This window comes from Lissotriton vulgaris, chromosome 2_1 (assembly GCF_964263255.1).
Source record: "Lissotriton vulgaris chromosome 2_1, aLisVul1.2, whole genome shotgun sequence".
NCBI lineage: Eukaryota > Metazoa > Chordata > Amphibia > Caudata > Salamandridae > Lissotriton > Lissotriton vulgaris.
The window spans coordinates 375,352,482-375,374,119 of record NC_141687.1 but is presented as its reverse complement, the minus strand read 5'-3'; positions in this window follow the sequence as shown (position 1 = coordinate 375,374,119).

Below are 21,638 nucleotides of genomic sequence, written 5' to 3'. Positions count from 1 at the left end.
TTGTAACTATCATAGGTTTCCAAGCCTATTTCTGTAAACTTGTCAATTCCTCCTAAATCTGAACTCATTCTGGGTTATAGACTTGCAGCTTCAGTTTTGTTTTAGATATGGGGACAGTGGTGTTTTTTTTTTTTTGGCTGGGGGGCGGGGGACTGGTGGTTATTGTGGGGATTATGACGCTTGTGGCACTGTGGGAGCGGGGCAGACTGTGGCCTTTTGTTAAAATATTGCTGACAATCACAGCCCCCTCACGGGCTCCGATTAACAGCAATACTTAAACGCAATGCCACAGTCTGCCCCGCGCTTTCCTAACAAAAGCGTAGGCAGTTTGCAAACACAGCGTGTGCTAAAGTACACGTAATCAGCGCTGATTAGTTCGTCTTTGAACCCATCCCCCTGTTAATACCCATGTTACCTACAACATGCAGCTTAAACTATTTGACCATTCCAGTCCAAGTCAACCTTCATCACACACTTGGGAACTTTTGCTGGGCATGTGACTTTTATTACTTTTATCCTTGCCATGCAGAAACTCAGATTTGCGTTTCTCCACAGCTTGATTTTCAAGCCTCTTTGTGGCCCCAGCTAACCCAGACGCGAACCACCAATCGCGCTGGTAACACCCCGGTGTAAACAAGGCGGACTCCGCCCTCCCCTGACTCGAGGCTTGCGTTCCAGTACAAGCCTCGCTTTCGTATGCTCTCGCGACCCAGACGCGAACCACCAATCGCGTTGGTAACAGCCCGATGTAATCAAAGCGGACCCCGCCCTCCCCTGACTCGAGGCTTGCGTTCCAGTGCAAGCCTCGCTTTCGTATGTTCTCGCGAGACTACGCGAGCACCTACCTTCTCCCACATTGGCTCAAACGACTTTGAGCTCCAAGCCTCTCTTCCAACCCAGGCTCCTGATTGGTCCGTTCGCGGCCAACGCCCTTCAAACGCCGCGCTCGCCCCTCGCAATGGATCCACGAGATCCAGCGAGGGTGAAGCTAGGTGCCGAGCGGGTGCTGAGCGTTGCGGGCGTAAGAGACCTTACTTTGAGGACACCTTTTGAACCAGATAAGTTGTATGAATGGAACCCTGCCAGTTCTAAAATCTTCCTCTGTGTGTATTTGTTTCCCTTTTTCCCTTAATTATAGGGTGTGCCATTGTCGCTCCCACCCCCCTCCTGAGTTCTATGGGGCGTGGATCTATTTCTTTACAAGTGAGGACATTTATCCTTAACTTAGTATTGAATGTTGTGTGCTTGGGTAATATACATACCACGGCCAGCAGTGTCACGGCGCTTTGCACCAGGACGCTGTTTTAACGCATTTTTCCTTCGGGGTTCACTCCCGGACACCCCACTTTAGGTAGTAAGTTATTGTTTAACTTCCTCACGAACAGACTTATATTGGTCTAGTCTACCCACTCAGCCACTGCTGCTATACCACACATATGCAACAGTCTGCGCTGAACATATCTAATCAGCGTTAGTTGAGGCCCCTCCACTTTGGATTTTGGCATGATTACAACTACGCAACTCAGGCATACCGGCCACGGCCCTTGATATGTATGCTAGCACGTGTCAAGCCACAAAGTCACTCTTTATGGCCACTGTACATATGCACAATCTAATGATTCGATATCCTTGTGTTTATGTTTGTACTTGTCTGTTTGTCAAATTTCTTTCCACAGACTCTTAGGTTCCTCGCAAAAGAGGTAAAACCCCACTACTTATGAGTTTGTTTTCTTTTCTTTTCTGCACAAATTTTACACATAGTGCTATTTTTAACTTTCACGACCATTGGCAGGGCGGGCCTTAGCGTGCCCCTCCTGTCATTGGCACACTCGCTTACCGGTCCTGATGAAAGCCCAGTAAAATTACACACATAAACGGGCAGAAACATGTTGACCTCTTTTACAGGGTAAACACCAGTATAAAGTATTTGGCTAGTTTCCCTCACATATCTTACTTTTAATATGTCTGGTTGACCAGTGAATAAAGTTTTTTTGGTACAACCTTTGACATTTTTAAACTTTAAAACTTTTTTTCACACTTCATCTTCACAAAAAACCTGCTCCGCAGTCTCCTGGCGTCGCAGCACACTGGGGAGGTACTCGATCTCTCCCGGTGGACCCGATGATGAAGCATGTCACCACTAGGGTGAGTGAGGGTTTCCTGAAAAAACAGTGCATTTTTTCTTGAAATTTGGTCCTACCATCGGATCATTACCAACTGGCCTCAGTCTTCACGTGCGACATCCACCTTCTCTACACACCTTACTTGTATGGTCACTCTTCTTTTGATTACTTGTATATTGCTTGGGGACTAAGAGTGCCCTAAAAACCCTTTCTCTCCTTTTGTTGAGACACATCATCTGAAAACAGACACACACAAGTCAATTGCTTTATCTAATCATTTTTAAGTCCTCTGATGGACGCCCATATCCGTTTTTTTTTTTTTTTTTTTAAAACCTTTATTTACGAATGCACAATACACAGCGTCTGCCTACAACCCCGCAGGGCCGGCCGCTATGACATAGACAGGCAGAGTGAAAAGTAGATTCCGAGGCAGTACGTTGCTGAAGCAGTCTATCAAGTCCACATTTTAGGTAAGAGCATATCATCATACAAGTAGGATAAGAAAGGTTTAATTTTATGTTTTTGTTGAAAGAACACCAACACACAAACACATGGTATCATAGTGGCAAGGGTTGCTGGAGGCATGGGGGGGGAAGTGATGTGAAAGAAGGGATGCTGGCAAGGGGGGGGCGGCACGTGCGGGAAAACAGAACGTGTGATAGAATTAGAAAAGGAACGTAAATCATGGAGAGGAGGGGAGAGGGACCCCATAATCAAGCGGAGGGGGACAAATGTCTCCCCGATAGGCATTCCACTGAGCCCAAACTCTGGACCACTTCCCTGGGCGCCCTCGAGCCTCATACACAGTCTTCTCTCGGAACATAGACCAGTCCATGTTCTCCTTCCAGGCACTTAGCAATGGTAATCTAGGGGAGCCCCAGAGCTGCGCGATATCTCTCTTCGCGACCATGTTGCCCAGGGTAACCCAAAGTGTCTGGGCAGCATTACAATCAGACGGTTCCCACACATTCAACAGACAACGACGTGCCTCGGGAAGTAGTGGGATCCCCGTAACACGACTCATAACATCATGCACCCTGGACCAATACGCTGCAATCATCGGGCATTCCCAAAGGACATGAAGAAAGGTACCATCCATTCCACACCCACGCCTACATCGACCGTCCGAAACCAAACCCATTCGCACCAGACGTACCCCAGTCAGATACACACGGTGGAGGATCTTCAACTGGACAAAGCGAAGCCGTGCCGGAATAGCCACCTCCTTAGGGGAAGATACAGCTGACTGCCAGTCCTCGTCATCTAATTCGAGTCCGTCAGCCGTCCAGGCTGCCCTGAGCTTCTCGAGCTGGTCAGCTCTATTGTTGATAAGCTTTTTGTAGATTAAGGAGATGGTACTATCCGGGACATGGCCATCTAGAACACGGTCTTCCAGGGGGGAGGACTGCGGAATATCGGTACCAGGTGGGAAGACGGAGGACAGGGCATGCCTCACCTGCATATATCGGAAGTGTTCTCTATCGTCGAGCCGGTATTCCAGTTTCAAGGACTCAAAAGACTTGACCGCGCCCCGCGCCCACAGGTCCTCCACCGTGCTGATCCCAATCATGTCCCATTTCTCAAACCCTTTCGTCTTCCACAGGTTGCCCAACCGTTCCGAATCATACAGTGGCGTCTTACGTGTCAGCCTACCACCCCAGCCCGTGGCCACGGTAGCATCCCTCCATGCCCGCACTGCACATTTCGTCGGGCCCGTAAGGAGCCGAAAGGGTGCCTTTGAATACAGAGCCCTATTAAAATTGCCACCAGGCAATAATAGTTTATCCAAAGCAAAGGCGGGAGCGGGCTCCGGCGCATAGGTCGCATGGTTGATGGCGCTCAGGTGTGAGGCCCAGTAGTACCGTCTAATATCCGGCAACGCAATACCCCCATCATACCAGGAGAGCGTGAGTTTGGACAAAGCAATACGGGCACGGCCGTCCCAAATAAGTTGTCGCTGTAGACTCTCGACTTCACGGAAATAGCGAGCTGGAACAGGGTCGAAGAAATGTTGCAAGGTGTAAAGAAATCGGGGGAGCGACATCATTTTAAAGAGTGCCGCTCGGCCCAAAGGAGATAGAGGCAAATCGCGCCAACGCCGAACGTCTTGCTTCAGTCTACGGAGCGGAGCATACAGATTCCGCTCGTAGCGGACCGAAGAGGACGTGGATACAAAGATCCCCAGATACTTAAAGCCGTCGGCCGCAACCAGAATGGGAAACCTGCGGGGGAGAGGCGGCAGCGTACCAGCTATGACGTAGACACAGGACTTGGTCCAGCTAATAACAAGTCCCGAGTTTTTACCGAAGGACGTGAGAACGTCGAAGAGAACGTTGAGCGATTTCTGAGGGGAAGTGAGATAAAGGAGGATATCATCCGCGTACAAGGAGACACGATCCTCGAGGTCAGGGGACCATCGGATCCCTTTGATAGAGGGTTCCCACCGGAGCCATGCGCCAAAGCCAAATTTAGCGAGGGCCGCCCATAAGTAGGGCCATTCAATAGTGTCGAATGCCATTGTGGCGTCCAGGGAGGCGACCACTGCCGGCTCGGCGAGGGTTGAAGCTCTCGCGAGAACGCTGTGCAGTCTACGGAGATTGAGGGCAGTGTTCCTATGGGGGATAAAACCGGATTGATCCGGGTGGATCAGGTCACAGATCACCTTAAGCAACCGATTGGCCAGTACCGTAGCAAGGATTTTGGGTTCCGCGTTAAGGAGGGAAATGGGGCGGTACGAGGCACAGCGGTCACGTGGTTTGCCATCTTTATAAATGACGACTATGGTAGCGAGGCGCTGCTCGAGGGGGAGGCATCCGGCCTCAACCGCCTCGAGAAACATGTGACGCAGGTGGGCGGCCATCTTGTCGGGACAAAGTTTGTAAAGTTCAATGGGGAGTCCATTAGGGCCCATCGCCTTGCCCGAGCGAAGGGAGCGGATTGCAAGGGCAATCTCGTCGACAGTAAAAGGGGCCTCCAGGGCAAGGCGGTCCTCATCCGACACAGAGGGCAGGGCGATGTCGCGCAACAGTAGCCTGGAATCGGCCTCATCTCGGTCGCTAACAGGCGTGTAAACCGTCCGGAAGTGGTCCACAAAGCAATCAACAATTTCACCCGGATCAGAGACACTCTCACCAGATTCACGAACAATGGCGGGAACAACACGACTCGCACGCTCAGTCTTATCCAGCCACGCAAGAAGCTTGCTAGCCTTGTCGCCCACATCATACAATCGGCCAAGCTGATTTGCCCGCATCAATTTCGCAGCATCCGTGACACAGGCTCTATAGTCCGCCTGCTTCAATTCCAAGGTGTGCAGCAGCGCAGGCGTGTCATTCCCACCCAGCTCACTTTCAAGCGAAGTAATTTCAGTTTCAAGAGCCACCACAGCCTCCCTCTTAACCCTACGCTCTGCAGCAATGAAGGATAGGGCGGAACCCCTAATAACCGTCTTGAAGGCCTCCCAAAGAACAGTGGGGGAGGTGACCGAGCCCACATTCTCAGAAAAGTAGCAATCTATTGCCTTAACCAAGTCTGCGCGGAGCCGGGGGTTCCGAAAATGCCAGGGAGGAATGGGGGGGACCCTGTTGCCAAGTAGACCGCCCACAGAAATCGTAATCAGCATGGGAGAGTGGTCAGAGATACCTCGGGGAAGATGTCGTACCTCCCGAACAGTGGACAGTGTGGAGGCTAACATAAGGAAATAATCGATACGGGAGAGACTACCATGCGCACCTGAATGAAAAGTGTATTGCTGGAGTGTGGGGTGTAGTGAGCGCCAGACATCTACCAGGCCAAAAGTATCGGCCATCTCACTGAGCCACATCTGGGACTGCAACAGTACCCTAGGGGGAAGTCGGTCACATTCACCGGACATTACAGAATTAAAGTCCCCACCCAGGATCAACAATCCGTCCGGAAGCCCAAGGAGAGTCCTGCCAAGATCAGCATAGGTGGTGGCCTGCAGTCCCGGGGGGATATAGACAGCAACAAACACGATCTGTTTACCCTCCCACCTCCCGGAAACAGCAGCATACCGCCCACGGTCATCAAGGACAACCTCGTCAATAGCAAGAGCAAGGGAAGACTTTACCATGATACCCACACCCCGAGATCCTGAAGTGAAACCAGCATGTGCAACCAGGCGATAACCCCGGCGGTCTAAGGCCTTGCAAGCATTTCCAATTAAGTGGGTCTCCTGAAGGAATACAACATCTGGGGTATGGCGCCTCAAGAATTGCAGTACAATGCCCCGCTTGATCCTGTCGCCCAATCCGTTTACGTTCCAAGAAAGAACCCGCATTTCACCCCCCCCCATCGTGGCAAAGACATTCCACCCCCACCCACCAGCAAAACCCACAGTTCAAAGACATTGCAAAGTGTGAAATACCATGAAAACAAAGACAAAACAGACTAAACGAAACACAACCAAATACCCCGAAACCAGCCCCAGAACCAAAACCCGTTACAACACCCCCCTCCCTGCACCCCTGCTGACTAAAAAGCCACCCCCAACTGCAGTGTGCCTGTCGCCCCATATTATCTACACAAAGAACCCCCCGAGGAGGAAGGGAGAAATCACCCGTTCCCGCACCGTCACGGGCAATAAAACAATGAACAAAGTTAATTTACATAGTACGTTGCATAGTCTCAATCGGAACCTCTGGGGCCCCAATTACTCCTGGGCCGTTGCACCACCTTCCGCACCACCAGGGCCTCCACTTCCAGAGTCATCTACCGGCAGCGAGTCCAACCAGTCGGCAACACGTTCAGGCTGATCAAAAAAGTAGGCACGTTCTCGAAATTCGATTCGTAGCCGGGCCGGAAACAGCATGGCGTATTTCAGTCCCCGATCTCTCAGGCGACGTTTCACCCCAAGGAAACCTAATCTTTGTAGCTGCACTTGGGGAGTGAAATCGGGATATATGGAGACAGAGTTATTGTCATATTTCAAAGGACCATGCTTACGAGCGGCCTGAAGGATAGCGTCTCTGTCCCGGTAGTGGAAAAGCCTCGCAATAATCGGCCTCGGCGGGTTCCCTGGCTTCACTTGTCCTCCTGGAAAACGATAGGCGCGCTCCACGGCAAAGAATTTACTGAGTCCTGCCGGAGCTAGTTGAGCGACAATAAGTTCCTCGACCAACAGGTCGGTCGACACAGCACCATCACATTCCGGCACTCCGACCAGGCGTATGTTGTTCCGCCTGGCCCTGTTATCATAGTCCTCCATCCTCTTGTGCAGCAAATCGTGCGAGGCACGCAGATTACCAATCTCGGATTGTGCCTCAGCCATGTCCGTCACCAGACTCGACGCTTTGAGATCTAGAGCCTTCACCCGCTCATTCGTTTTGGCTAAGTCGGCACGAATAAGAGTTACATCCACCGCCACCGTGTCGATTTTGGACACAACGGCTTCGAATTGTTGACTCATATCGGCCTTAAGTCCAGTGATGGCAGCCAAAAGATCTTGGAGCGATACTTCCGACGAAGATGGCATGTCCATTTGAAGTCCTTCAGCACCAACGTTTGTGGCCCCGGGGGAGCCCCTCGGCTGGGTGTAGCGTTCGATCATGTTGGACTGGATCGATCCCCCCCGGGTCGCAGCCTTCCGGCGTTTTTCGGCCTCCGCTTTGGTTGCCATCGCACGTTCAATGCTGGCCGGGTAGCCAGGAGGAGCGGCGAGAAGGAGGAAAAGTTTCAAAAGTTCGATGAGCCAGTGAAATGGGAGTGTCGCGACCTCCGTGCCAGTCCTACGGAGGAAAGTGTGGGCTGTGAGAGCAACAGGCGAAGGCGGAGTAGGAGGAGACAAGAACAAAGAGATGGAAACCGAAAGTGAAAGCAGTACACCTCCGGTGGGCCAGATGCCAGTCAGCCGTTGTTGTTCAACTACAGGTCGGCCACAATGGGTAGTCGAGTCCCCGGTCGCGCCCGCGGGCAGGCCAAAAAGTCGCTGATGTCAGAAAAATGGTCCCCAGGGTCCGTTTTCGACCAAAAAACGATCGTTAGTATCAGTGAAGAGAGCGCTGCAAAAGCCCGTCAAAATGAACAGGATAGGTGAAGGATAGATAAAGAAGGACGGCGCGGGTCTCGGGAGCTCTCTGCTCACGCGACCATCTTGGATGCCCGCGTAGCTCCTCCCATATCCGGTTATTTTTAAAGCATGCTGGTACTTGTAGTGTGGTGTTCAGTTCAATTTGACCCTCCAGTGGGTGACGCCAATAGTTTTATGAAATAATGTTCCAAACACCGTTGCTCCTCTCATTACCTCCTTTAAAAGGCTGCCGGAGTCCAAACTGAAGCAAGTCTTCAGTGGCAACCGCTGTCCTTACGTTTTCACGGTCAAAACACAGGGTTCATTTTCGGACAGTTATGGCGCTCTTGGTTGGCGGTGCGTTGCTTGCGGTGGAACCATACCGCTTTAACATCTCAATATATATATATATATATATATATATATATATATATATATATATATATATATATATATAATATACTCTCTGCGTGTGCAGGGGACTAGTATTTTCTTTGTATGTGACCACCTGACCACTTACTGGGGAAAATGATGGTTTTCCCTGCCTTTCTGCACCGCACCTAATTTCAACTGCAACTAATTTCTTTGTGAAACGCCTTGGAGCGCCACACACCTACTTTATACCACCAAGCTTACTATATGCCAGATGGCAACTGATTTCTTATTTTCGAGTTCCTTATCAATTTTTACCGTAAGCCCTGATTACCCCCATACGATGAAACACATGTTGGCTAGATCCAGATTGAATAGTGTAAAACAGATATGAATAAAGAAGATCCACTTGTATGATCTAGAATTCCGAGAATGTCTTCAGAGCGCTTGCATCGCATATTTTGCTTCAGTACCACTATGACAAGTGGGTCTACAATGGCAATGTGTGCTTTTTGATGCCAATAAATATTTTTTGTTTCTAACCTTTTTTTAAAATATTGATGAGGGTCCAGCAGCTCTTCCAACAATAAAGTTTTATGAAAAACATGACAAAAAATGAACAACCCAAAAGGCTGTAAGCCAACACCAGACATATTGGTTTTGCCAATGCCTGTTATATTTTAGGGGTAGTGGAGATTAAGCACTGCTGTGAAGAAACTATTACTAGTACATTGGTATTACCAAGCAAGAAAATCAGGAGTGTGGCAGGAAGTTAGAAGATAGTTCACCTATCCTTGCACTGCAAAAGTATGCAGGTGCTGTGCATGTATGGCACAGTGTGCATTGTTCAAAGAATAGTGTGGTGATCCTTTTTCATACCAGTGCTTCACCATATTCTAACAGGAGCCACCATTCTCTCCAACAAGATTTGAAGTAGCTGTCCCATTGCAGTGTTTTTCTATGGTATGGTGTATGGGCTGAAGACGTGTCTTGACCTCTGAGAAGAGGAGCAGCCTTACCTGTAGGAGCAGGTGTGGGAGGTGTTGATCTCAGGACCCCTGCTGTGCCTGTCTTCCCAGACATTTACAGTGTCATTTAGACCTGACCTACTTCCTTTTCGTATTACTGCCATAGTTACTAAGCCTCGGGTATCCAACCTAGATCTTGAATGTTTGGGCCCAAGATAGAGTTTCAGGATAACTACTGATTATTTTGCATAATTTCCGTTTTTCTAATGCGTAGTGTTTTATGTAATTTTTAATTGCTGGTGAGTTGATTTGAGTATAAAATGTCTGAAATAAGGATATAGGCCCTGACCACATGTGTAACTCTAAGAATGTTTAACTTGTCCATTTTGAAAGTGTATGGGTAATATATCGTAAAACGCAAAAGTTGTACATGAGTTTTCTGTATTACACATGGCAAAAATTTAGCAATTTCATCAGAAGCCGCTAGCCTTCAAACAACGCACCCACAGAGAGCACCAACTTCATTTAGGGGTTGCCAGGGTTCACAGCTATGGCCTCTGTCACTGCATTTGTGACCCCTGACGCTGCCTTTGTGACCAGGGCCTGCTTTAGCACTGGTGGCACCCTGTGCGACAATGTTTGTTGGTGCCCCCCAATGACTACCTCTGCCACGGATTCCATCACTACCACCATTTAACAGTGCCAATCAAGTCTCCATAGCCACTCTCTCTCAGATTCATTCAGTTTTATAGGGTCACTCATACCAGTGTAAGGTGTTGGAGTACTTTAAATCACACATACATTACACAGAGACAATCATGGGTGTGTAAATCAGTGTATAGGAAATGTTACATTAAAAAGAGGACTACAAGGTGTAGAAGTCAGATGTGATCCATACTGGTAGGCAGTATAGTTTAAGAGTCCTTGGTCTGGAAAACCACGAATTCAGAATTTAAAATGTAACACAATTGTTAGGAGTTCTCTTTAATAATAATAATTGATTTCTACCCAAATGAACCCTTTTTGCAAGATTGGGACAATGAAAGACTGGTCGAAAAACATATAGCTTTAATATATACCTTGCAGTTTTCATGAAGCTCTTTGATGACAGTTAATAGCTTGCTGTTCTTTATTTGTATTTTTACTTATAAACTAGAAGTAACAAAATGATCTCACTGACAAAAGCAGTGCCCCACTGACCTATTTACAATATATGCACTTTGTGAGCTGCATGGTACTTGTACTTTGCAGCAGAGATTTTAACCCTCTGCGCTACCTTACAATGAGTCAAAACTTCCACTAGACAAAACTCTATTCTCTATCCAAGAAGAACATTAATCACAGAGTTATCTTGACATTTTTATTGATGTCTGAAAATTGTGGAACAAATGAACAGGGCTGCAGTTGCTTTCAAAAGGATAATTTACTTGAAACATGGCTAACTCACCCCAAGTCAGCGCCCAGTGCGGTGGCACCAGTCATTCATTCATTCATTTCAAAACTTTATTCGATTCATAAAATGGATCATAAAAGTACTGAACATACAAACCATCGTACCTCATAAAAGAAAAGAACATTTTAAGTACACAATTTACCAAAATGTATAAAAGACATGATAAAAGGACCATTATAAAAATATAAATGCATAGTTTTGGCCAGAGAACATTATATACATATTGGTACTAGCCATAGCCCTTCCTAATCTTTAGTGAAACTCTGATAAAATTTAACATGGCACAGCAGGTTTCAACAGAGGATAGTGATGACAGGTAATCATACCCTTCCTTATAAGTGCAAGGTTGCCGCCCCTTCAGAATTGGTTTGATAAAGCGGATTCTTGGCTCTTGGTATAAGGAGCAAAAGAGGACCACATGTATGGTGCTTTGGCTAACCCTGTTATTACATGGACAAGGGGGCAGCCTCTCACACCAACTCCCTTGTTTCGGGAAAGCAAGCAGAAAATGCAGAATATCCAATCTAAACCTTGTTAGTAAGAAACGCCATTGAACATTGAGAGTAAATGTTAAATAAAACTGAGGTTGGGGCTTACGAACATAAACATTGACATCGTCCAAAAATGGTGAATTCAATGATTTCCAGTACATTGTCTTTATGACCGCCTTTTGGTTTCCCTCTATTTTTTCTGGATTGTCAAAAAAGGAACCCAAGCCAATCTTATTAAACATGTTACAAACGTAGGACAGCCAAGGGATCTGTTTTGAATTTTCTAAGGCCAAGCAATCGATGATAATATCTTTAGTAAGTTGCAAGTCTTCAGATCGCCATATTTTCCCCCATAACAATAAAGGGGACAGACGAATAGTATCAGAAACACTGACCATTCCCATTTCTTTGTGGCAAAAGATGTTTGAGGAACCTTTGGGGACCGATAAAACCTGTTTTATGAAATTATTTTCCACCACCTGTATCACAGTTGGTGTTTCAGTCCCCCACACCCCTGCCCCATAAGTGGCCACCGATAGACATTTAGATGTATAGAGGGTTTTGAGGTGCTTAACATGTTTTTGGCCCAATTTGCTACAAAAACGGAAGATGCCCTCTATTGCCTGGGTCGCACTCTGGGCTCGAACCTTCATAACTGGAGTCCAGCTTAGTTTGCTGTTAAACAAATTACCTAGATAATTAAATTTCTCCACCTTTCCAATTGTGCGATTATTTACCACAAACTTCCTGATGTTTGACCCTTTAGGACCACAAGACATTACAAAAGATTTGTCGAAGTTTACCTTTAAGTCGAGGTCCAACATGAAAGTATTAAAGGCATCTAAACATACTTGCATGCTATTCCCAGTTAAGGTCATTAAGACGGTATCGTCTGCATAGGAAAGCATGGGAATACTTTTGCCATTAATTTTTGGAAATTCGCAACCCTGGTCTAATAAGTACTTTTCTAACCCGTTTGTGTATACCAAAAAAAGGAAAGGCGCCAAAATGCATCCTTGACGCACACCCTCAGTTGATGGAATCGATTCTGTCATTTCGCCTCCAGGGCCAAATCTAACTGATACAGTTGTTGCTGCATGTAGCCTCCGAAGCAATGTGACCAATGGTTCCTCGAAGCCCATGTCATCCATCATCTGCTACAACTTATGTCTACAAACAGTGTCAAATGCACTTGACAGGTCCATGAAGGCGAGATGTATTGCGGACTTTTTTGCCTTCATGTACTTGCCTATAATTAGTGCCAAATTCAGGCACTGCTCTACAGTCCCCTTACCTCGCCTAAATCCATATTGGGAATCAACTATGAGACCTGTTGAGTCTGCCCAGCTTTCTAATCTGGCTAGGATAACCCTGCCCAAGATTTTGCATGAGGCATCTATTAGGGATATAGGATGATAGCAACATGGGTCACACCTATCACCCTTCTTGAAGATCGGCACTACAATTGCCTCCTTCCAGGAACCAGGGATGCGCCCGACCACAACAGCCTTAAATACGTTCAATAATAGGGGTGTCCACAAATTAACATTATGTTTAAAAAGGTCCATGGGGACAGTATCTGGGCCTGGAGCTTTTAGTGATAAACCCTTCCCTATAGCTTCCTCAATCTCTATCCGTGTAAGTGAAGAGCTGAGGGTCAAAGCCGAGGGAGATGACGCCAGTTCCCCTGTACTATCCAAACTTGCCGTTATTGGAATATAGTTAGGATTAAAAATCTTAGTAAAATGTAGTACCCATTGTTCAGCGGTGACCTGCATAACTATAGTTTCTTTATTGTCATTCTTAAAAAGGGGGCGGTTTAGGACCTCCCAAAAGAGTCTACTGTCTTTTAGTTCTGCAGCCTTTTCAAGGTCTTCCCAAGCAATGTTTTTTAGGTCCTGCTTTCTTTTTACAATAGCCTCCTTGTAAGCCTTTCTGCTAGTTCTTACAAGTTCCCTGTTTCTTGGTTTTTGGCGCAAGGCTAGTTTTAGGGATTGGTGTGTGGTCAAACCATCTAAATGCCTTTTGGCCGCCCTTTCCCTTGGGTTTCCTAAGGTGCTTTGCTACATGCCCACACAATTTCTCAAAACTCTCAATAACCTTATGGGGGTCAGGTGCTGGGAGTAGACATGATTCCATTTCCGTTTTACAGCTAACAAAAATATCTTCCTCCAATTTTGTCGTATTTACCTTCCCCCATTTTAAACTAACTCCCTGATTCTTGCTGTACTTAATTGACTGGTCCCAGGTCTTTGGTGATTCTTGTACTCGGAGGCACAATGACAACATTAGGGGGTTATGGTCACTTGCGGGATTAGCCACCACCTCGAGCTTTTCAACATATTTAAGAAAGCTACTGGATACTAGGACAAAATCGATGGTACTCATCTCTCCCCTTGTACCCTGGAAAGTTGGTATTTGCGGTATGTTGGGGGCTGACCAAGGTTCCACCACACACAAGTCATTCAAGATAATAATATTGTTCAAAGCATCCCCCTGGGGTGTGTGTTTGAAGTGGATCAAGGGCTGTGTGTTTAAGTCCTCCAGTCCACACACATTCGAATCTCCAAAACTGCACAACGAACAGTTAAAATCGCCAACCCAAATGATAGACGATAAAGGATGCTCGCTTCGTACTTTGCCCATTGCGTCCTCCAGACTTTGGATTATAGATGTATCACGACCATTAAAGATATTGTGATACCAGTTGACTAACAACACAGGTTCTGGAAAAAGATGCTCCAATAACAACAATTGATACCAATTTGTGTCCACCAGTTTCGAAGTTGTCAACTTCTGTAGTTTTATGGACAACGCTGCCATTATGCCACCCTTTGCCCTCCCAGATGTCGATGGAACGGCCAAAACATTGAATGATTGAAAGCCCTCAATGTCATAGGCAGTCCTAGTCCAAGTCTCCTGTAGACACAGGATCCCCTGGGCTCCTACATAATCCAACCACGCATCATCCTCCAATCTGCCTGCAAGTCCAGCAATGTTCCAAGATATTAGAGACAGCCCCGGTTTCCCATGAGTACTTCCCAGGATGTCTCTTGTATTTGAAAGGTCTTGTCCAGACGGTAGTGTGTGATTCTCACGACCCAAGATGGTATCTCCTCCACAGGTAATATCATTCTCTGCACTTGAGGAGCCGATACTCACAGTATCACAATCGCCAGTCACAGCAACTTGGTTATTATTGTGGGCTATCCCTGTGTTTTTATTCTTTCCCAAGTCTAGCACGGAAGGCGCATTTCCCTCAGACCTAGATGATGGTCAATCTACACCGTCCATACCCATTAATGGATCAAAGCGGTTTCTCAATGGGATATTATTATTTGAGATCCATCCTGGGTGTTCCTCACGCTGATACCTAGGTCTTCGTGGGTTATACGGGGCTTGTGTAAAAGGACCCATACTCGGTGGTCCCATAAAGGGGCCATTTATCTAATGCCAAGGGCCACAATAATTTTGTGTGCCTTGGTTCATGGTCAAGTTATGTGCCCAACCCGAATGATTACTGCCGTGTGATCTTTGCCCGCGGTGGTTGGGGTTTGAGATGGTGTGATAAAGGTTTGGGTAAAAATATTCAAGTCCCACACACTGGATGTCCCCCATCTTACCGAACCTTGCTTTGCTAAAGATCACATCCTTAGCCTAGATGTCTCTAAAATTAATCAGGATACAATCTCCCTCCAGGTCTTTCTTGCTTGGCCCAACCCAGGGGACCCTCTGCACACTTAAAATTTTTGTAGAAGTGTCTTGGGAAAGGGGCCTGTTATTATTTAGCCAAAATTTTGTTTTATTTAGGTCTTCCATTTTCTCATATTTATTCGCTGCGATTAATGGAACACCTGTCAAAATTGCCATATAGGGAGCAGCCTCGGGGGGAATATTTACATAGATTTGTTTACCAGGCAGGGGTGTTTTACTAGGGGCTAAGGGTTTGCTAACTGGGGTTTCTTTCCCCTCGGCATTTAGCAGGGCTGGGGCAGCTGTATTTACTGGTGTTGCTACCTCCAAAGAGTTCTTTAACTGAGATCCCACAGTAGTTTTAGACAAAGTAGCTGGCACTATACTAGGGGTAATGCCGTTAGGATCTGCAGATACTGCAGTTTTCGGTTGCTGAGATTGTGGCTGGCTTTTCTTAGCGCTCTTTTTTACTATAGTAATGTTATTACCCCCAGTAGCAGCAGGTTGTTTACTATTATCTAGAAGACTCTCCAGTAGAGCCGTATTTTGAGATGTTAAGAACTCTAGTTGATCTAGTTTTAGGTTAATAATTTGGGTTTTTTCCATCAGCGGAGTCAGCATGCTTTTTACCAGCTTCTCTAGACTGGTCATAAGATCCTTATCTTGTGTATAGGTTGGTTTTATGTCTTGGTTCGAAACACTTTTTTCCATCTCCAAGAGCTTAGATCCTATATGTTAGAGTTTCACTTCAAGGGGAATTAACAGTTTTTTGAGTGTTTCCCACACAACAGTCAAAAATTCTACATCTTTCCCTTTTATGATGCAAAGTGGAACCCCACTAGTTTCACTCTCTATTACGAGATTATTATTTTCATAAGTTACTGCCAGTGATTCAGGGCTGGGTTCTGGTCTTAGTTCAGGTGGCTTTGTGTTACTCACTGGGGATGGATCTACTGGTAGCAAAGATGGTGCCTTGGTGGATAGCTGTGCCTTCGCAGTCTTGGCTTTTTTCCTTGCGTATGCTGTTATGCTGTTATGTTATTACGCTTCCTTTTATTGTGTAGCCCTTGTTGTAGGGTACAGGAATTCTCCCCGCCCAATTCCATAGATTTGGGTGTTAGCGCCGTTCCCAAAGGGCCGCCCTCACCCTCCTTCTCTTCCCCATCTGCCCCGACCATTGAAGTTTTGAAAGAATTAGTGGATACTAGTGGCGACCCCCCCTTTGGTATAGATGTAGTGGGTACTAGTGGCTGGTGAATATCTGCCTCGGTTAAGATCAGGGTAGGAGCGGGACCAATTGGACGGTCAGGTGTTTTAGCGAAAGCTATAGACCCCAGGGAAGATTTTTTGGCCGCTGCTAACTCCTGTGATAATCTTCTAGCAGCGTCTAATTCGATGGACACTCTGCTGCATTTTGGCAATCTCCGTGTCAATGGCTGTGTGGGTCCTGGTAATAAAGTCATCTAGTGTACCATTTTTCAATTTGGACTTAGCTGCCCTATCTTTGTACTCACGGGTTGACATGGTGGCTGGTCAGATATTCAAACTGGCAGTGCAGATATTAGCGAGGGTCAGGGCCAAAGAGAGTGGCCCAGTCCAGTCTCTCCCAGCCTCTAACGGCCTCAAACGGCCCGCTCTTAGCCCGGTCTTCGCCCCGCGCTGCGGGAGGGACGTTCCAATATATAGGTGAGAATTGCTGAGGGCGGGCCAACAGGGAGAGCGGACCGGAAGCTGTCACACGGTCACGCAGGGACTCCTGGGTAATGAAGTCCCTGCAACGCTCGCAGCCCTGCTGGAGCCCTTAGCCACAAGTCCTGCTCCCTTCTACCCCCAACAAACTCCAAAGATTCTGCCCCACTCGAAAGCGGCGATGCGGCACCCGCAGAGCGGGTGCGGCGAGGTCCTGGTGCAGGTCAGGGTAAGGTAAGCGCCTCCAACAATGCGCCTCGTACAGAGATGATGTCCCAAGAATACAGGGAGTGAGAGGAGTTTAAGAAGCCCTCCAGTGGGCGGGGGGCGGGCCAACAGGGAGAGCGGACCGGAAGCTTTCACACGGTCACGCAGGGACTCCTGGGTAATGAAGTCCCTGCAACGCTCGCAGCCCTGCTGGAGCCCTTAGCCACAAGTCCTGCTCCCTTCTACTCCCAACAAGCTCCAAAGATTCTGCCCCACTCGAAAGCAGCGATGCGGCACCCGCGGAGCGGGTGTGGCGAGGTTCTGGTGCAGGTCAGGGTAAGGTAAGCGCCTCCAACAATGCGCCTCGTACAGAGATGATGTCCCAAGAATACAGGGAGTGAGAGGAGTTTAAGAAGCCCTCCAGTGGGCGGGGGGCGGGCCAACAGGGAGAGCGGACCGGAAGCTGTGACACGGTCACGCAGGGACTCCTGGGTAATGAAGTCCCTGCAACGCTTGCAGCCCTGCTGGAGCCCTTAGCCACAAGTCCTGCTCCCTTCTACTCCCAACAAACTCCAAAGATTCTGTCCCACTCGAAAGCGGCGATGCGGCACCCGCGGAGCGGGTGCGGCGAGGTCCTGGTGCAGGTCAGGGTAAGGTAAGCGCCTCCAACAATGCGCCTCGTACAGAGATGGTGGCACCAGTCGCACCGTTCTAGAGCCGGCCCTGTTTGTGACCTATGGCTTCAGAGCTGGCAAACTAAGTGCCAAAAACACAGGGTCAGCTCTGCATTAATAGTTTTTTACCAGTTTTTCAATATACTAATAGTGAACAATATTCTATTATTTGCTATTAATGTAAAAAAATGGAGCACAATTAGTTGGAATGGGCCCTTTGGTTGCAATTGTGTTAAGTAAAAATTGCTTTAAATGTCTGTTTTCGCGTATTTGCGGGAGAGGGTATGTTGAAGAGCCTGTGTATGTGTGAGCAAGTGTGTCTGCATGTGTCAGCATATGTGTGTGTGAGAAAAGTCAGTGATAGGTAGTAAGTGAGATTGTGTGAGATTGAGGTCCAGATTTACATTCTTTGGCATAAGGCAACACTGCACCAAAGTTGCTTTGGTGCCTTGTGTCAAAGTTAGGGAGGAAAACGGTGCCATATCTCCTAAGATATATTGTTTTTTTGTCTCCCCATGCGCTAGAGTACTTTTGGTAGCCATGCACCAACACACATACCCTTGTGTACACTACCACTGGCATTTTGTTGAATTGACTAAGGGGGGGGGGGAAGAACTTCTGGAAATTTACTCCACGGAATACCGTAGAATAACATAAAAACACTGTGAGATTCCGTGGAGTTCCGCCCACTTCTACTTTTAACCTTCTGAGCACCATCTGCTGTTAGTGCGAGCGCACAAGGTCTAATCACACGTGATTTTCATAATTAAAAAAAAGAGTCCATACAAATAACAGTAGGAGTCAAACGTATTTTTTCTAAAAATGCTTTGAGACACATTTGAGACAAGTGAAAGAATAATAAAAACTAAAGGTTCAATTTAAAAGAAGCTTCTCGACTGTATTGTTTGCACACATTTTGGCATTTTTCGCAGTTTCTGTACGACAAGCAGTACTTACACTCCTGGAAAGGTGTACTGTGGTATCTTTAGGGGGTGGGAAGTGCCATCTACACGCCCAGCAGGTGGTCAAGGTCGAAAAATAGGAAGTGGGCACGGACATATGGGTGAACTAAGTCTAGCTGCTCACTGTGGGATTCAGGTAACATGGCATTAAGTGGATGCCAAGCAGAGTGAATTTGTGACATGAAATAGTGAAAGTGCGTTTTTTGTCGATGTAAAATCTCCAATCTTTGCTGAACGTGTCTCTATTCTATCAGTGTTTATCTTGACAAATGTAGTGTTGGCCGCCACTAACAAAGGGTGGAGGGGCAGAATTGGGTAGAGTTGGCGGGGCGGGAGAGCGAGCGCCGAGGGGGTTACACGGGACGGGTAAATAATAATTAAAAATGTTTACCTGACAGCGCCGGCAGCCTCCCGCATCGCTCCTGCTGGACTCTTCCTGGGTCCTAGCAACGACTTCAAAATGCACACTGTTTGTCACATGCAGCCCTGTAAGCCTTGTGCCAGGTTTCTGTAAGAAAGTTTTTTTGCTGGAAGGTCTCTTTATACAGCAATGCAATGGTCACCGTGTCCTGAAAGTTGCTTCGGGAACATAGCAGGTGCTGTACTCCGGTAGGGATGCCCTGCTCACGCCTCGAAATGAATACTTTGAATTTGCATCTAGCCTGCATGACAGCTAAGAAATGCAATAAAATGCACCAAAGGGATGACAGTAGCATTAGATGAGCAGCACATCAGGGTGTCGCACACCAGCTCAAGAGGTGCAGCAGCGTAAAGCTGAAGCTGTCAAACCCTCAAAGCGCGGGAGCCAACCCTGCAGAGCACCCTGACCATAAAGCTGCCCCAGTGAGGCGGAGATGCTGCCCCTGTCCACGTGACTCCCAGTTACCGGGCACACAGCGGCTCTGAAGTCCCGGTAACCACTACCTCCTGCCCCTTCCAGCACCCGCTCCGCGCTGTCACTCTGTTCCAGGAGACAGTCAAACACAAACACCCGATCACTTCCAGAACTCCATTGTTCCCCTGCAGCCATGTTTACTAATAGTGGCTCTGGCAACGAAGGCTCAGCAACCAGCGCAACCTCCATAAAGGGGGAGAAGGGTGTGGACAGCGAGAGCTCTGACGGGCCGGGGGAGGAGGAGTCGGGGCAGTGGGTGCAGGGATACAATTAGACCTGAACTTTGGGGAGGGCAAAACCAAAGGGGATGATGGACGGGGTGATGAACATTGCAAGCACTCACCCCCAGTCAACTGATTTGGGTTTAATCCATCATCATTCTTTAGCTCACTCCGACAACCCAGTTCAGACATGGCCAGATGCAAATCAGTCTGACCCTGTGCCTCATGGCAGCAGTCCAGCCCGAACTGCCAAGCCATGTCTTCCCTGGACCGGAATCAAGCATCCTGAGACCGGGTTCTGGCTAATCAGCCGCCATCAGCCAGGCTAGCTTGAATTCAGTGGCAAAGTGAGCAAGGGACCCACGTCTGGGCATACCCTGCCAACTTAGGGCGAACAAAGCAAAACCAAAGGGGATGATGGACTGAGTGTGGAACATTGCAAGCACTCACCCGAGCCAACTGATCTGGGCTTAATCCATCATCATTCTTTAGCTCACTCCGCCACCCCAGTTCAGACATGGCCATATGCAAATCAGTCTGACCCTGTGCCTCATGTGAACAGTCCAGCCGGAACTGCCAAGCCATGTCTTCCCTGGATCGGAAACTGGGGTGGCGGAGTGAGCTAAAGAATTATGACGTCCATCATCCCCTTTGGTTTTGCTTTGTTCAAGTAGTTTTATAGAGACAGAAAATAACTCCTCAGAGCAACCCTTCCACCATTTCCCAAAATGGCGGCTCTATAATGAGGTGTTTTAGCCATCATATTGTTAATTTATTTCGATATTATTTTTGTTTCAGGTTTTCCGTTGATTCAAATTCGTAAACATGAGCGTAGCAGGTGGTGTAGAGTATATTTAACTCATGACAGAGTATTGCTAACTACAAAATCTGAGGTCTCCGCCAACAAAGAAAAATGTGTCAAATGCCAAACTAATCCAAAAGACAGGCTAACATCAACTGCGGGTGGTCAGAGAGACTTCGAGATGCTGAAGAAGTACGGCAAGACTAAGTTCACAAAAGATTGAAACTGATGGACGAAGCGTATCAAATATTTTATCACTGTGACAACAAGTGCTACAAGTTACATCAATAGAAAAAAAGTCTAGAAACAATAATCAAAAAATAGCAGAAACCAGTAAACAACCATAAGAATTCGAGTCTTCAGAGAAAGCGAAGACAACCAAACCCATTGCACACCCACTCAGAAGATTAATGGCTAGCACTTGTCCACCTCAGACAACTGATGAGAAAGCAGAGGATCTTCAATTTGTTATCTGTGGTTTAGCCAGAACAAGGGCCAAAGGGATTTGTGAAAGAACAAAGTGCAGAGTATGTGAGTCTCTAAGGGCAAACATATTTTTATTTGAAGCTCGTTTCTTCCTAGTGAAGTTTCCAGCCAAGTAACTGATCTAAGCAGCGAAGTGAATGTATTTACAGGGGATTTGTATACCCAACTGAATTGCATGTGTGCATACATTCAAAAATATGAATGGACAATGAGCTCCCAGCAACAAAACCGCCAGCCTTCAGTTAAATTTCCACTCTTTGAAAAAGCAAATGGAGTTTTAAAGCAGCTCTTGGGTGCTGGCTATGGGTTCAAACTCAGTGAGGTCAGAGAAATGATGATCAACATTTATGAAACTGTATTGATCCATAATAATGAAATGAAGATTTTTGCAAATAATGGGAGTCAACAAGAATGCCTGATGTTTTGTTAACATTTTTTACATCTTTGTTTAATGTCAGCAAAGCAAAACTGTTACAAACTAAAGTTCTTGAGTTCGGAACAGAAGCCAACAATATTTATGATGGCTTTGAAGATATAAGCAAAGAAATGGAAGACAATCCCATCAACCGATAGG